Source organism: Rhodnius prolixus, unplaced genomic scaffold (genome assembly GCF_049639745.1).
Source record: "Rhodnius prolixus isolate KJV_2025 unplaced genomic scaffold, Rpr scaffold_4, whole genome shotgun sequence".
Lineage (NCBI taxonomy): Eukaryota > Metazoa > Arthropoda > Insecta > Hemiptera > Reduviidae > Rhodnius > Rhodnius prolixus.
The window spans coordinates 18,443,895-18,462,853 of record NW_027411614.1 but is presented as its reverse complement, the minus strand read 5'-3'; the positions used below and the strand labels follow the sequence as shown (position 1 = coordinate 18,462,853).

Here is an 18,959-nt window from a genome sequence, read left to right as displayed (position 1 = left end):
ATTAATAAATTAGAACTTCTTACAAATGAAATATTACAATTAAGAAAAGATTTCAATAATATGGATAAAAAGATAAATGATAATTTTAAAAAGCATGATGTCGATATTGATCATTTGAAAAAAGAAAACATTAAACTTAAGAGAAAGGTCACATCTCTGGAACAATTATGTAATGAAAACTGTCAATACGGCCGTTACAATGGTATTAAGTTAATAAATATTCCAGAAAAAGAAGACGAAAATGTTATGAATATCATTAAAGAAATTAGTAATTCTATAGGATTCCAGTTTGAAGAAAGAATGGTGGACTCTTGCTACCGTATTCAAACAAAAAATTTAGGCGGCCCCATCATTATTAAATTTATTCGAAATTTAGATAAGCTAGAGTTTTTAAAAATGAAAAAAGCAAGAAAGATATTCTTACTACGGATCTTTTATTTCCGTCAGCCCCCTCCAAGTCCATATTTATAACAGAATTATTATCGCCATACAATGCCTGGCTATTTAAACAACTAAAAGCTCTCCAATCTAAATATAACTTCAAATATGTTTGGACAAGGAACAACAGGATTATGGTAAAAGAAGAAGCGCACACTCGTTCAGTTGTTATTCGCTCTTCAAATGATTTGAAACAATTGTGTGGAAAATATACTAATCTTACTTCTGAGCCGGAATATTCGGGAGACGAACGCGGAACTGAGACTGACAATTCTGAGGCGAGTAAAAGGGAACTTCTTATAAAAAAGAGGAAGGTGAAACCAACAACTTCGAGAACTTCATCACAACAGAGTGTACTGGATCCTTTTTTACAGAAGCACATGAAATAATACCAGTTCAAAATAATTCCAACAATGCTCAAGAAGGTGAATTAAAAATATTGTTTTGGAATGTAAGTGGTTATAATAATTTATTTAATTTAAATCTTAGTAATTATTACCGTGAAATGTTTGCTAAGGTAGATTTATTTATATTTGCCGAAACCTGGTTAACTGAAATCCAAAATAATGTTCCCAATTTTCTAAAAGAATGTAATTATTTTATTTTGGAAGCTGTTAAAGATTCTCATTTTGGTAGGCCAAGTGGAGGAATTATGATTTTTTATAAAAGTAAATATTCTAAATACGTACGCTTTATTGAAAAAAGTAACTTATGTATTGTATCCAGTATTTCTATAAATAATAAAACTATTGTTATTATAGCGGTTTATTGGGCTCCGTCAATAGATTTACAAACATATATAGAAAATTTTAAGAATAAAATTGATACTTTAAAAGAAAAATTCCCTGAAGAAACGATCTTTATAATTTTAGGAGATTTCAATTGTAGAATAGGTAATTTGGATTTTTCTGATGAAGAAGTATTTTACAATACTAGTTTGGAATATCCGAGATTAACGTATGATGAAACATTAAATAAAAAAGGTCGCTTATTGATTGAATTAATGAATCAATGTAATTTTGAAGTATGTAATGGTCGAACCAAATCTGACCGGCCTGCGAACTATACTTTGTTATCGTCTGTTGGTAAAAGTATAATCGACTTAGTTTGGGTGAATGTGTCTGCATTGAAATTCATTGATGATTTAGAAGTTGTTGACCCGTGTGCTCTTACAGAACATAAAGCTTTACTATTTCAATTGTGTTTGCCTGGTCTAAGTCCATTCTACTCTGATATATCAGCAAATAAATGTACTACTTTTGACCGTATAAAGTGGAATAATAGTAAATTGGATCATTTTGTGCAAAATCTATCTTCTACTCCAAATATTTATTTTCATAGTAACGATCCAGAAAAACTTTATGAAAATCTGAAGTATACATTGAAACAAACAGCTTCCTCAAGTGATATGTATTTTGAAAATAAATGTTCTGGGGTTATTGATTACACTTTTGATAAACCATGGTTTGATTTGGACTGTAAGAATTTAAGGTCTAATCTAAAATATTTATATAAGCTACTTAAAAAATCTAAATACGCTAATTCAGTTTTCATTAATTATTTGGAAAATAAAAGAAAATATTTTCAATTCATTAAAATTAAAAAGCGAAGCTATTATTCACAAATATGTTTGGAACTTTCAAATGTGAAAGATTCTAAACAATTTTGGTTGGCAGTTAAAAAAATATGTCCTAACAAAATGAGTGTAAACCCGATCGAAATGGAAAGATGGCTGAAATACTATAACTCAGTTTTTCCTCCCCAACCAGGTTCCTTAGAATTATATTTTAACGTGGGACAATTCATTCTCGATTCAGACATTACGTTAGAGGAACTCCAACAGACCTTATTAATCTTAAAGAACAAAAAAAGTCCAGGCAGTGATGGTATACCATATGAGGTGTTCAAAAATTTTACTCCTGAATGGGAACATTACCTGCTGAATCTTCTAAATGTAATCTTTACAAGCGAAAGAATTCCCCTACAATGGTCTCACATCATATTTTCTCCTCTCTTTAAGAAAGGAGATAAAAATAACCCCGAAAATTATAGAAGTATTGCACTCTTTAATACGTGTACAAAAATTTTCACTTCTATTCTGAGAGAGAGACTAAATACTTGGACCGAAATGAATAATATCTTACCTATTGAACAATCTGGTTTCAGAAAGGGTCGTTCCACCTCGTACAATCTCTTTACATTATATACCCTAATTAGTATCCACAATATTAAGAAAAAATCTCTTTATGCCATTTTCATAGATTTCAGCAAAGCTTTTGACACTATTGACCACAATATTTTATGGAAAAAGTTAAATTTAATTGGTGTTAGTGGCAAAATTATAAGGATCATTAAAAATCTGTATGAAGAGGCAAGTGGCACTATTAAAGTGAACAATATAATTAGCTCCAATAGTTTTAAGGTGAATAAAGGTGTTCTCCAAGGCGAATCTCTGTCACCCCTCCTCTTCTCACTCTTCTTATTTGACTTTATTTATTTTTTTAAAGGTAAAGGAGCATTTGGAGTCAATATAGGTAATAATAAAGATATTTTATGTTTACTTTATGCCGATGACATTGTCATCTTCGCTGATTCCAGAACGGATGCGCAGTCAAAATTGAATATTCTGTCTGAGTACTGTTCAGCAAATTTTCTCCAAGTTAATACAGAGAAGACCAAGGTGGTGGTATTTCGTCCCCCGAAAAAGTTAAAAAAGTTCCCCATATTGAAATTTGGTGAAAGAGATATACAATACGTGTCTAATTATATCTACCTTGGAATCCCTTTCAGTTCTTCGGGTAATTTCAGACTATGCTCAGATCAAATGGCAAATAAAGGCTCAAAAGCGTTAGGAAAGGTTAAAGATATCTTAATTAGAGGGCGGTCTAACACCTGGGAAACCAAAATTAGATTATTTGAATCTATCGGTGTTTCAACCGTACTGTATTCCTCCGAAATCTGGGCCCTTGGTCATCTCGAAGATCTTGAAAGAGTACAAACTAATTTTTTCAAACAACTGTACCACTTGCCTGTGAATACTCCTAACCACTTCATAAGATCTGAAATAGGTTACAAACATCTCAGAATTGTGGCGCTTGAAAGGGTATTAAAATGGTGGGCCAAAGTCCTTAACATGACGTCAGACGATTTGCCCAGACAATGTTATGACGCTTTGTTTAATTATCTGAAAAAATCACAGTTTAATTGTAAAACAAAAAATTGGTTGTCGTATTTAAATGAAATCTTAACGCGTGTGGGATGTCCCTCAATTTTAGATACGACTTACGATTGTAAATCTATTGCCGATAACTGTGATGACATTCTAAGCAAATGGGCTAATCACTTACAAAGTAAAGACATAGAAAGGATCCTTAATTCGAGATATAATAACAGTTACAGATTGATGGCTTCATTTATTGGTGGCGAACAATACCTTAAATACAATTGCAATCTCAAATATATTAGAATTGTCGCCCAATTGAGATTGTCAAATAAAACCCTAATAAGATTGTATATTGATGGGAAGTCTCACATAATTAATGCGGAGGAAACATGTGAAATGTGTAATTGTAATGAATATGAGTCCCTTTCACATGTACTTTTTAGATGCCCGTATTATAAATTATCTAGAGACCAATTCCTACAAACATACATTGATAAAAATATCAGCGAGGAAGAAAATTCAGTAAATTTATTAATGATTAATGATTTGAACAAACTGAAATCTATAGCGTTCTTTATGCTGGCTGTTATTAAAAGAAGGGATTTTGCGTTGAATTTATTTTAAGTTATTTTGTTTAACTTTATTTATGTTTCCTTAAAATGTTTAGTTTAATTTTTATGGAGCTACTTATTTATTTACTCTCTTATTTTTAAATATTTTGTTTTCAAAAGGAGTTTATTATTTAACTAATTATTCTCTATTTTATTTATTTCTTTTATTTGTAATGATGTACGAAGCTGACTCCCTGTAATATGTAATATGCATAAATACAGTATTATTATTATTATTATTATTATTATTATTATATATAATCACATAATTACAAAGGTGAAGTTCCATTGTAAATTTACATTTTGACCTTCATAACAGTTTAGGGAACAGCTAAAGATGAGAAGGATAAAATATGCAGGGAAAAAGGATGGAAATACCTGTAGCTAGAGTAGAAAGTTAGAGAAGGATATGTTTAATTCATTTATGTTTGTAGGGAATAAAAGGTTCTTTGGTGGCTAATTCGCGGCCGAGTGGTGTAGAATGACAATCTAAAATGGAAAGAAGTTTCAGCAGACGGTTTTTTTGGATAAAAGAGTGTACGAAGATTAAGGAAGCAATCTCATGGTGTGAGTCGATTTCAAGTACTTTAAGGGGAGTCTGTGGCAAGTCTGAATTATTCCCCATTAGAGTACATTACTTTGTTATCGCAATTACAGAATCAAAACATGCTTCACTTCGGTGAAGGTTATTAAAATGAAGTTTAAAATTATATAAATAAAACAAATGTTATTTCATAAAATAAGAATGGTTTTCTCTTAAACCCTAATAACAATTTATAAATAACTATCTGAAGATATACCGGCTCTTGTGTATGATGGTACTGTCTGGAAAGAAAGTAACATATTATTTTGACGTTAAAAACGCTGTAGAGACGTCATAAAGTGTTGACGTCATAATATTGTATGATGTCATAGTCTTGATTATTGGTTTGAGAGAATGTCGTTAGGGTGTATCACAAAGGTTGTTAGTTTGTTTACTGCTTGATAAAGGCAACATTTTTGTCGAAATTTTGGCAAATGAAATGATTATTTTTTTAAATAAAAAAATATATAGGTATATTTCCTCTTTAAAATTAAAGTTTTAAACATATTTTTATTTTCTTAATGGAATACTATTATTTCTCTGTTAATCACACTCATCCCTCACACTAGGCTAAAAAGAACCGAACTAAACAGACGCTATCGACTACTTAAAAGACTTTTAGACGAAAGATCAAAATTCTCTCTGGACAATAAAAGACTGGTTTATACTTCTATTTTGAAACCCATCTGGGCGTATGGAATAGAGCTGTGGGGTTCAACCAAACGCACAAATCTCCAAAGGATTCCAGTCCCTACAATCTAAAATACTTCGAACTATTATAAACGATCCATTTTATGTCTCCAACCTGACTATACACACTGACCTTAACATTCCTTTTGTCACACAAGTTGCTAATACAAGATACAGCAAACTCCACTTCAACCTGCAATCTCATATAAATTCTCTAGCACAAAAATCTTTCTTCAAGAAGTCCCGACAAGACGCCTTAAGAGACAGTGGCCTCGTGATCTCCTCTCGAGTGAAGAGAGTGACTAACAGTCTAATGTTTTGGAGTGTTATCACTTGGTTAACTTTTCCACTCGTATACTTCTGTTATTTATTGTTACAGTTATCACTGTCACTTATAGCGCCCCAACGCGCTGATTGTAGCAAAAATAAATGCCAAAAAAATTCACACTCGTGAATATTTTTATTATAAATCATTAGAAAAATGCCTTCTTTGCCAGTATCCGGTGTCGCTTCGGCGCCGTAAGAAATCGCAAACTGAAAAACTAAGATGGACTTCGTTAACGGAGGCTTCGTAAGAATTATTCCATCAGGGCTAGAATAACTGAAACCGTAAATTTTGGCGCCGTAACGTAACAAGCGCAGTTAAAAGCCGGCCGTATGCACTGGATCTTACCCCGCAGGTTTTTCTTCGTTTAATCTTCACCAAGAGAGTTCCAAGTCGTACACACTGGCGATTTCAATAAGACCTAGAATTCCAAATCACCGTAATATCTTCATCATATTCCTTTTTATTCGGTTCCTCAACTTTAAGGGATTGCCTAGTTTTTATTTTCAAAGTGTTCCGCTCTTGACTCTCTCCTAGGCCTAGACAGAAGTCCATTCCCACACCTTTAACATCTGCAAATACTATTCCTCTAGCTCCTTGCATTTTTAGCGGAATGTTACAAAATTCAAATGGTTATAAACATTATTTTTTAAAGTAGTTCATGTTGTTTGTTAGTGCTGGAAGCGGAATCTATTACTCTATTGAAGACTTTATTTATTGTCGTCCGGTTGAATGCTCTTTTCTTGGAGAGTTAAAAAAGATTTATCTATTGTAGTAGCTTCTCTTCTTTAAAACATACCCTCCGGGCAGTTAATCGGAAAAGTTTATGAAGGCCTAATTTTTTTACTTGAAGAAGATAAAGAGCCATTAAAGTAGTGAACAGATCATCCGAAGGCAGTTAGCAAGTTAAGTGGGTAACTATTTTTAACATATTCCCTCAATACTATTATTATGAACGCATTATGTGATTAGTTCTCTCGTAAGTATTTCAACATATTTATGAAATAAGCAGCGCACGCTAAACCATCTTGGTTAAAACCTTCAGTACCAGTTTGAACTATTACTTCATTTATTTAAGTTCAACTTATAGTCAACATTAAGCTCTAAATAAATGCAGTTAGCAAATTATAAGTACTAAAGAAAAATTTTAAAATATTTCTAGCAGAAATTTACTCTATAATTAGATGTTATATATTTTAATATTCCTGCGACCGTGAGCACATTCCATATTTAGTAAATGATCCTTTCATGAATATAGACAATCTCCTTTTCTTTCTTTTCTCTTTTTTAATTTCAAAAGCAATTTAGCTACTTTTTTTTTGATCTCGAAACAAAAAATCTGTACAGTTTAGTTTGATTAATGATAATTTTCTCAATAATTGAGCGAAAGTGATCCAATCTGGATGAATTCCCTAGACTGATCTGATCTCAGTAATAAGTTATTAATTTTCCTGAATTATAGATTCGAAGACATAAATACATTAGGTAATAATCCACTAAGTCCTTTTGTAATTCAACAGGTGCCCGGCTGTAACTGCAGAGAAGGACTTTAATTTCAAGAATATTCACTTTCTGGTTACCTAAAAGTTATTTATGGAGGTCTTCTCTTGTAACAAAATCTTCACCTTTGTTAAAATTGTGGTGTATGAATGTGATGAAGAGATTGGGTTCTTTCTTTAATTTAAGGCGTATGAACATCAGAGGTCATCGATGTCTGCAGCCTGTGAGCTGTAAGAAGCTTCTAGAAAATTAAAATATAAGTGTCGACATCTGGATTTGAATCCATAATCCAGTGAGATTAACACGGAGTTAACACGCACCTTAAATACCAACTGGTGATGGCACGTTCTTCAAGAATTATCTTCTTATTAAAAAAGTCTGCGAGCGCCAATGACTACGCATTCACGCGCCTCGAACAAAAAAAAAAGAATTTTTAAGGATCTTACAGATTATTCGTAAGGGATTTATTAATTTAGGGACAGAACGTTACTTAATTCTATGTACTCCAAAACAGTTACGTGTAACCTCCAACTTTTAAAACGCGATAAGGTTTACAATCCCTTATCCGGTGCTGATGAGTCTTTTTAATGACTGGGAATTTTAGTTCTGATGTTTCCGTTGGATTTGGTCGCGAACTGGTATAAAGTTAGATGTGAAAAAAGCCATCTAAATTGAGGGAGCAATATAGAACAGACAGTTTTCAGTTTATGACTTTGGTTTGAAGCGTGAGGAACCATACCAGAGGCAACGAAGAGTTTGTTTGACGGGTCAGTATTGACCCAGCAAGGTTGCCAAAGTTGTTCTATTAAGTTTTCTTTGAAATTTCAGCGGAACTAAGTAAATTTTAGCCTATAAATGAGTCTAGATAGTTTGAATGTGTTTGATTATTAGTTAGGAACATCATAGTTCGTTTTGACGTTAAATCCTTTTTGTTGAACCAATAGGTGACCTAAAAATCTAAAAATATAATGAAAGTTTCAATACTTACAGATGCACATTCATTCTACTGAAGAAGTACAGCAACTAGAAGTGATTTTGATTAACATAATCAGAACTGGTTAGTGGATAAATGGCCATCCTTAAACACTAAGGCGATGTTCATGCGGGTCACCTCTCCTCCTGATTCTATAAAAATAAAAGCTCATTATTAAATATTTTTACTTTTATAAATCAAACTTGTTTATTTGAAGGTTATTTGCTGGAGCTAAAGAATGTATACTTTGAAATTACGTAACTTTTGTAATTATACCAGAAAGTTATTAGTCTTTGGATAAAAGTTTGTAAGGAAAGAAGATTTAACCAGAATTTTGAAAGCTTCCTTTTTAGATATTTTGTGCTGTTATTTTTGGACAAAGAAAACAATCGTCATTAGTTGGTTACTATACTTTAGATAACAAGAAATTTAAAATTAATCCTTCTCCTACCATGATGGACCAAGATATTGCGGACGACACAGAGCAATTTAATACCACCACATTTGGTCAAGAATTATGTAAAAATGTTTTAGAGGCGATAATGGTTTAGAAGACGATTCTCCCATTCATTATTTTCGTCCCAGAAAAACACAATAGTTATTCTAGTCGGTAGTAGCTATTGATGCTTTCAGTGTAAGTTACAAATTCTCTTGTTTAAGTTGTTATTTTTGTATGTATAAAAAAGGTTTCGAGGAGGTGGGATTACATTAGAGTATTTTTCTTAGAGCCATTTTTGCGGAAATTAGGAAAAGCTGCATTTTACTTCAGTAATTCGCAAATCCGGTTAGCGAATTTTCCTAAAATCTTGTATTACAAATGATAATACCAACATAGAATACCAAGCTTTAAATTTAGGCAATATTTAATTTTTCGACATATTCTAAATCCTTGGAGTCCAACAGTTGGATGATTTAAGTTGACTTCCCTAACTTGAAAATTAAGAGTGTCTTAAGAATGCTGACCCTCTTCATGCCCCAAAAATCTCAAAATTGTTTCCGTGCGATCATGTTTTTAACCAGTTCCGTTAGGGTTTTTTTTCTATTTCTGTAACCCTTCTCCTCTATTTTTACGCAGCAACACTAAAGTGTACCAAATTTGGTCAGTGGATTTCATTCTTAGTTCAGAAATGATAAGAACATCTAAATGAAACATCAGCTTTGTGTTTTATTTGTAATTGATAAATAATAAAGTAAATTGAGATAGCCTACTTTACAGACGGAGTTGAATTTACGAGGGTCGTTTGAAAAGTCCGTGCAAAGTCAGAGAGATAGCACCACTGGCGCGTATCGAGGTTATGTTTAGTTAGTAGCATCTCTTGGAAGAACACACACCAAGTTTCAGCCAGATCGGTCTGTTTCTTTGTGTTTGGCATTCGTTTGAATCGAGGAAGTCGAGTGATTTTCAAAAAATGGACGAAAAAGAATTTCGTGTGTTGATTAAACACTACTTTATGAAAGGCAAAACGCCTCAGGAGACTAAAGAGAAGCTTGATAAACATTATGGTGACTCTGCACCTTCGATTAGAACAGTTTATAAGTGGTTTCAAAATTTTCGGAGTGGCCATATGGGCACAAGTGACGCTGAACGTTCTGGATGCCCTGTTGTGGTTACTACTCCAGAAATCATTGATAAAATCCATGATATGGTGATGGATGACAGAAGAGTGAAGGTGCGTGAGATTGCTAGTGCTGTGGGCATCTCAAATGAACGGGTACATAATATTTTGCATCAACATTTGGACATGACAAAGCTATCCGCAAGATGGGTGCCGCGATTGCTCACGCTTGACCAAAAACGAAATCGTGTGAAGTGTTGCAGGGACGGTTTGCAGCTGTTCCAGAAGAATCCGCAGGACTTTAAGCGTCGTTTCGTCACTGTGGATGAAACATGGATACATCACTACACTCCTGAGACCAAAGAACAATCTAAACAATGGGTTACCAAGGGGGAATCTGCGCCAAAAAAGGCGAAGACCGTTCCTTCGGCTGGAAAGATTATGGCGACTGTCTTTTGGGATTCGCAAGGAATAATCCTCATCGACTATCTGGAAAAGAGTAAAACTATTACAGGTGCATATTATTCATCGTTATTGGACCGTTTGAAAACCGAGCTGCAAGAAAAACGCCCACGATTGGCCCACAAAAAAGTCCTTTTCCATCACGACAACGCACCAGCTCACACCTCAGCAGTTGTGGTCGCAAAATTAATGGAAATAGGGTTCCAACTCGTTTCACATCCCCCCTATTCTCCAGACTTGGCTCCCTCGGACTACTATTTGTTCCCCAATATGAAGAAATGGCTGACGGGAAAAAGATTTTATTCAAACGAGGAGGTGATTGCAGAAACGAATGGCTATTTTTCAGACTTGGACAAATCCTATTATTCGGAAGGGATCAACAAACTAGAGCAGCGTTGGACGAAGTGTATAAGCCTAAAAGGAGACTATGTTGAAAAATAAAAAAGGTTTACCCCAAAAAATTAAGTAGTTTTCATTTTTGCACGGACTTTTCAAACGACCCTCGTAACTACAATTTAGTGGTGTAAGCACATACTTTACTATTAACTTTTTTCTATCAACAAAAGAAGCTACCACAGGATACGAACTAAGGTTCTCCATTTACAAATCCACCCTTCGTAACCATTACACGAACACCCCATCCAATTATATTAATACTTCTACATTTACTTCTTTTAAAAAATAAATATATACCTAATAGATTATTTATAAAGCATAAGTTTTTAAAACTAAATTATCAATTGTTGTTTCAGGTGAGTCAGTTCATTGATCAACGAAGTTTCGTTCAGTTTTTAAATCATAAATTAAATGGTGAGTAGCCGCTTTTAGATTCCATGTTAAAATACAGGCCTTGATCACGATCTGTGACCAGTGTGTACAAATAATTGCCACCCATTACGCCGATGGTAACATATGCTGTTTGGCTGGACCAATCTGTGACTTTTTTTTTTAGTCCAACCCTTAATGGGATGGGATGATGCCTGTGTATGTCGAGGGAGAAAAAATCTCGTAGCTGTTTAATTCAGCCTTGTTCAACAAGCCAGGACGGTTTTTGTTTTCTTCTCGTTAAAAGCATCAAAAAACAAACAGTTTTTTTTTGTAAATACATATATTCTTTGTTGCTGCACACTTACATTTGCTTTGTACATTTACTTTCAGTAATTTGCATGTATAGATGAAACTGGAGGGCGATTTGAGCGAAATAAAAGGAAATCTAGTGTATTTTTCAAGTAAATAAATTATTTTTAGCTTTTAGTAAAAAATAAAAATGAAAATTTTTCGTTTGAATGGCCATATTTTGTATGAAATCTTTATTAACTTTTAGATGGAAACATCCAAAGGATAAAATCAAATGGCGTCTTCTTTGGAAAGTTATTACTTTCTAAATGGAACTATTACATAGTAATTTATTTTTCTAGTCAAGTTTTGAAACCATTACAGCAAGTTGCTATAAGTTCTTTATATTGTGCGAGCAAATAGTTGAATGTGCAGTGAATAGATGCGTGATGAGCCATATTTCTATTTTCTTTCTTTCCTTTTTGAAATGTAAATAAAGTTACAGGAGCTGTGGACAATTATCTCAGAACAGTTTAGCTTTCAGAACTCAAGCTCAATACTTAACTCAGTGTATGCAAATTTACCTAAAATAATGATTTTCTCAAATAGCCCTTTGACATCGTCTTGCTCTATTTATTTGACGGAAAAACTATTTGAGATTAACATTTTGGTGGTATAGTGGATGGTCCTCATTCAAATCTTTCAAACCATATTTTTGTACGCGGGTCGTTTGAAAAGTCCGTGCAAAAATGAAAACTACTTAATTTTTTGGGGTAAACCTTTTTTATTTTTCAACATAGTCTCCTTTTAGGCTTATACACTTCTTCCAACGCTGCTCTAGTTTGTTGATCCCTTCCGAATAATAGGATTTGTCCAAGTCTGAAAAATAGCCATTCGTTTCTGCAATCACCTCCTCGTTTGAATAAAATCTTTTTCCCGCCAGCCATTTCTTCATATTGGGGAACAAATAGTAGTCCGAGGGAGCCAAGTCTGGAGAATAGGGGGGGATGTGAAACGAGTTGGAACCCTATTTCCATTAATTTTGCGACCACAACTGCTGAGGTGTGAGCTGGTGCGTTGTCGTGATGGAAAAAGACTTTTTTGTGGGCCAATCGTGGGCGTTTTTTCTTGCAGCTCGGTTTTCAAACGGTCCAATAACGATGAATAATATGCACCTGTAATAGTTTTACCCTTTTCCAGATAGTCGATGAGGATTATTCCTTGCGAATCCCAAAAGACAGTCGCCATAATCTTTCCGGCCGAAGGAACGGTCTTCGCCTTTTTTGGCGTAGATTCCCCCTTGGTAACCCATTGTTTAGATTGTTCTTTGGTCTCAGGAGTGTAGTGATGTATCCATGTTTCATCCACAGTTACGAAACGACGCTTAAAGCCCTGCGGATTCTTCTGGAACAGCTGCAAACCGTCCTTGCAACACTTCACACGATTTCGTTTTTGGTCAAGCGTGAGCAATCGCGGCACCCATCTTGCGGACAGCTTTGTCATGTCCAAATGTTGATGCAAAATATTATGTACCCGTTCATTCGAGATGCCCACAGCACTAGCAATCTCACACACCTTCACTCTTCTGTCATCCATCACCATATCATGGATTTTATCAATGATTTCTGGAGTAGTAACCTCAAAAGGGCGTCCAGAACGTTCAGCGTCACTTGTGCCCATATGGCCACTCCGAAAATTTTGAAACATAAACTGTTCTAATCGAAGGTGCAGAGTCACCATAATGTTTATCAAGCTTCTCTTTAGTCTCCTGAGGCGTTTTGCCTTACATAAAGTAGTGTTTAATCAACACACGAAATTCTTTTTCGTCCATTTTTTGAAAATCACTCGACTTCCTCGATTCAAACGAATGCCAGACACAAAGAAATAGACCGAACTGGCTGAAACTTGGTGTGTGTTCTTCCAAGAGATGCTACTAACTAAACATAACCTCGATACGCGCCAGTAGTGCTATCTCTCTGACTTTGCACGGACTTTTCAAACGACCCTCGTATAAGATAAAATCGTTCTTCGGTTCCAACCATGATCGTAAAAAAAGCAAACTACAGATCTCGAATTACCGACTTGATGATTGTCTGCTGACAGGAATATCAGCCTGTAACCCTGATTATGAGGCACTGGCCACTGATCTTCATTGTCAATGATCACATAACTTTTAGTTAAACTTTTAATCAAACGTAATTGGTATTGTATTTTTAGTTTGTCATATTAAAGTAAATGTTAAATTAAATAATTTTAATTTAATAACAATATATTATATTGTTTTGTACATTATTTGTGTTATTAATTTGAAAGTAAATATAAATTTAACTTTAAAAAATAATTGGTGCCCGTCATATCATCGGCAATTTGGAATATACGAGGGGGTACCCAAAAATAACCGGAATTGCGTTGCCGCTTATGGAGCTTATGTAGTACGCATTTCTGCCGCTAGACGTGTATAGCGCAATTCCTTGCCAGTTCAGTCCTGCCTGTGTTGTCTGCCTGGCTTGTTCTGTTCATCTGCAGTGATTGTTTTTACCAGCGCTGTTTTGTTCTTTTTTCGTTTTTTATGATGGCAAGTTTAAGTGAACAACGTGCAGCTCTGAAATTTTGTTTTCTACTCGGCAAAAATGCTGCTGAAAGTGTTTTAATGTTGAAAACAGCTTACAAAGATGATGCTATGAGAAAAACTCAATTATACGAGTGGTTTACTCGGTTTAAAAATGGCGACATGTCGATTGATGGCAAACCTCGTTCTGGACGTCCATCAACTGCCCGAATCGACGAAAATGTTGAAAAAATACGAGAGCTGGTGTTCACAGAACGTCGACAGACAATTGATCAACTGTCAGAGAGTAGTGGGTTATCTTGGAGCTCGGTTCAGCGAATTTTAACGGAAGATTTGGGGATGAAAAGGGTTGCTGCCAAGTTTGTTCCTCGAGTTCTGACTGACAATCAAAAAGAACATCGAGTTGAAACATGTCGTGCTTTGAAACAACAGCTTGAAACTGATCCAGACTTTCTGTCAAAGGTCATTACTGGTGATGAGTCATGGTGCTATGGTTATGACCCAGAAACAAAGCAACAGTCGAGCCAATGGAAGACGTCATCTTCACCCCGACCAAAAAAATGTCGTCAAGTCAAGTCAAACATCAAAACAATGCTGATTTGCTTTTTTGATGCCAAAGGCGTAGTCCATTCAGAGTTTGTCCCCCCAGGTCAGGCCGTCAATCAAACCTTGTATTTGGAAGTTTTGAAAAGATTGCGCAATAGTGTTCGCCAAAAAAGACCCGATTTGTGGCAAACAGGAGACTGGTTCTTCCACCACGACAATGCACCTGCACACACAGCCATCTCTGTTACACAGTTTTTGGCTAAAAATGGCATGGTTCCGCTGCCCCACGCACCTTACTCGCCTGACCTGGCTCCGTGCGACTTTTTCTTATTTCCACGCATGAAAAAGGGCATGAAAGGTCACCGATTTGACAACATTGAAGAGGTCAAGAAAAAAACGAAGAAGGAGCTGACAGCCATTTCTAAAGATGACTATAAAAAATGTTTCGAACAGTGGAAGCACCGGTGGGACAAATGTATTAGTTGTAATGGAGAGTATTTTGAAGGGGATAAGGTTGTTCTGTAAAAAATTTGTAAATAAATAGCTTTTAAAAAATAATTCCGGTTTTTTTTGGGTACCCCCTCGTACTCTTCGGTACCAAAAGGTTGGAGACCACTGGTCTAGAGGTTAAAAAAAAAAAAACCATAGGTACCATTTTTGATAAAAAGAAACTGCAAAAACTATTTTTAAAATTTGCAATTGCCCTCAAATGTTTTTTTTTTCTGAATTTAAAGGGAGCCTGTCTCCTCTCTCCCAAAAGCTCACATGAATGAATTTTCCTGTGGAAGTGTTCCATACATACGTTATACATTACGCAATTAGTTTCCCCAATTTTCGAGAAAATTTCATAAGACTGAAAAATCTTTTCAGAAAAGTTGCACTCCGGCAGCCTGGTTTGGTCTAAAAACTAACCATCTGTTCATGTAGTCACACCTAAAAAAAAACAAATATCAAATTTAAACAATGCGATTTTCCGTGTTGGAGTTAAGCTGACACCATATTCCACAGAATACGATCTTACGGAAATGAGCACCATTTTGGAAAAAAGACCAAAAAAAAAAGAACATTTTTTCTCAGCCTCTCAGGGTACCTAAAGAGCTGATATTTTCAGTTAAAAACTCAACAAAATCTAAGCGATTACATAGTTTCTCCTTATAACGACGTATTTCAATTCAGTTCAATTATTTATCACGTAGCTATTTGCTTTTAAGTTGGGCGTTGTTGTTTTGACAAGGATCGTTGCTGAAGTTATCTTTTCATTTTTAGCAAGTTCTGAATAAACATCTAATCAAAGGAATGATTCTCTACTAATGGCCTAAAATTTGAACAGGAAATAATTTACTTTTACGCTTTATTTAGGAAAAAAAATAGACTGGGTAAAAAGGAACTTCTGTGCAATCGATATGGAAAAATATTTTAATTAGCATCATCACAATAATAATAATTATCGCTTCCATGAAAACGACATTAATACCGCTTAACCTCAAATGAATGCTTATCGTAGAAATATGAAATAATCGTTCCATCAATATAAATGATTAGCCCTGGTTTTATCTGTTTAAAGGAAAATTAATTGGATTTACATTTTAATTGAGAGCACAAAGCTAACGAGTCAAAAAACATTTAAAAAAAAATCATGCACAAAATTAAAAATATCCCATTATTAGTATTAATAAAAAGCTCGTTAAAAAAGTATTTTTATTCTAATTAAATTAATTTTTTTAATTCATGTTTCTTTCTTTAAAACATTACTACTTCCTGCAGATGCTAATGTTATTCTGCCAAGCCGTTTATGTAACCTGAAATTCGTTGCATTCCCCGCATTCGTGAAATTTGGTAAAGGGCAGCGATTTTTCCCATTAATTTAGCAAGATGAAATGAAAATGATAAGCAATTTTAATGGAACTAACTAACTGAAAACATTAGAGGAGGTTAAGTGATTGCTGAGTGCTTTCGCGGAGAAAGGATTTCCTGGAGACTGTCAGGTACTCTCAGAGTCAGTGATTCCATTCCTCAGACTGGCAGGTACTCTGAGAGCCAGTGATTCCATTCCTCAGACTGGCAGGTACTCTGAGAGTCAGTGATTCCATTCCTCAGACTGGCAGGTATTCTGAGAGCCAGTGATTCCATTCCTCAGACTGGCAGGTACTCTGAGAGCCAGTGATTCCATTCCTCAGACTGGCAGGTACTCTGAGAGCCAGTAATTCCATTCCTCAGACTGGCAGGTACTCTGAGAGCCAGTGATTGCATTCCTCAGACTGGCAGTTACTCTGGGAGTCAGTGATTCCATTCCTCAGACTGGCAGGTACTCTGAGAGCCAGTAATTCCATTCCTCAGACTGGCAGGTACTCTGGGAGTCAGTGATTCCATTCCTCAGACTGGCAGGTACTCTGAGAGCCAGTGATTCCATTCCTCAGACTGGCAGGTACTCTGAGAGCCAGTGATTCCATTCCTCAGACTGGCAGGTACTCTGAGAGCCAGTGATTCCATTCCTCAGACTGGCAGGTACTCTGAGAGCCAGTGATTCCATTCCTCAGACTGGCAGTTACTCTGGGAGTCAGTGATTCCATTCCTCAGACTGGCAGGTACTCTGAGAGCCAGTGATTCTATTCCTCAGACTGGCAGGTACTTTGAGAGCCAGTGATTCCATTCCTCAGACTGTCACGTACTCTGGGAGCCAGTGATTCCATTCCTCAGACTGTCAAGGACTCTGAGGGCCAGTGATATGCTGCGATAGTTTAATGTATAATTTTTTTTAAAAATATAAGCAAATAAACGTTACCAAGTTAACATCTTTTGATCATGCAAACTTCATTCTTATGCAATTAATCAGAGCCGTTTATAAAAAGAGAAAAATAAATATTTTACGTTTAAAAAAATAACGATATTCTTCTGCTTTCTCTAACAACATTTCCATTCTAAAAATAACCATTATTATAAGAATGTTATTATAATACAAAATTTAAATTTCATTTTGCATTAGACTAACAAGTTCCTTTTTCTCACTCCAATATTGTGGAAGAGTAAGAACTTAACGACCTCCCAGCCTTTCCCGCTTCTTTATGAAACAACAACCCACATCCCTCTTTTTACCGCGTTTTTTTTTCGTTATAAAAAGATGATAGCCGGGATAACACAATTGTAAACTCATCTCTGTGTCAGAACACTTTCTGGTCTCGTTAGTATACTCTGAAGATACCTAGGATGAATAATAACAAATCTAACAACATTGACCGCGCTCTACTTCTTACGGTATACATTCTGGTTTAAATTTATTTTCGTAGCCCAGTATTTTACGCTCCAAGAAACATGGACGATTTGGGGTTCTTTTATGCATTGTTTTCTCTTCTTTTTTCATTTATTTTTTTATTTTACTTTTTTTCATTTTACTTTAGAGAGAAATTGTATATAAAAGTAATTTTTTTTTAATAATACTTTTACTAGTGTAATTCCCTTGACATTTTTTTTTTCTTTAGTAAAACAAATAAACGTGGAAAAATGAAATGAAATTTCATGCACGTGCAAATATAATTGCAATACCTGGACCCACTACTTGTTGAATTTGTTTAATAAGATTTGGCAGGAAGAGAAATACCCCCCGAGCTGGCATAAAGTTCGTTCTAGATTACTTTTTAAAAAAGGTGACCCAGCACACCCAGAAAATTACAGATCAATAGCTATTTTTAACACTATCTCAAAAATTTTCACTTCCATTATGTACAATAGGCTGATGGTGTGGGTTGAGGAAAGGAATCTAATTCCCGAAGAACAATTGGGTTTTCGTAGAGGACGCGGCTGTCGAGATGCGATATTTATACTTTCTTCGGTAATTAATTTGCAACTGCGGAAAAAAAAGAGTAAGTGTTTCGCTTGCTTTGTGGATTTGAAGAGAGCTTTTGACTCGGTTGTACACGAGAAGTTATGGCACAAATTGTATTCGCTCGGTATTTGCGGTAAAATGTTGCGACTTATTATCAAGATGTATGACTTATCATCAATGGTGGTCTGTCAAGGAAATGAACAGTCCTGTGAAATTCCGATTAGGGAAGGGGTTCTACAAGGGGAGATTCTGAGTCCGTTACTTTTCTCGCTATTTACTTCTGATTTTGTTGATTTTTTTATTTCCCGTGGGGCTAAAGGTATCAACGTTAATCCCACTACAGATCTCCAGTGTATCCTGTATGCTGACGATACCGTTCTTCTGTCTACTACCTGGAGGGAAACCCAACAAAATTTAAATATTCTTAAGGAGTATTGTGAAATTAATTCATTGGTAGTGAACACCAGTAAAACAGTGATTGTTATGTTCCATAAAGGAGGCCGTCTTCCAAAGATGAAAGATTTCCTATTCAACAATAGTAAAGTCGAAGTAAAAGGCAATTACACGTATTTGGGTGTCCCTTTCTCTTCTTCGGGCAAATTTAACACTGCTGCCAATTATCACCTCACTAAATTTAAGGCCGCCAATTCTTCTGTTTTGGATCTCC

General features: G+C 35.1%; 1 protein-coding gene across 4 annotated transcripts in view; it reads left to right on the top strand.

The window, feature by feature from the left end:
* The window catches only part of LOC141456070 (irregular chiasm C-roughest protein-like), a 921,342-nt gene that overhangs the window by 236,496 nt on the left and 665,887 nt on the right, over positions 1–18,959 (top strand). The window lies entirely within an intron of this gene.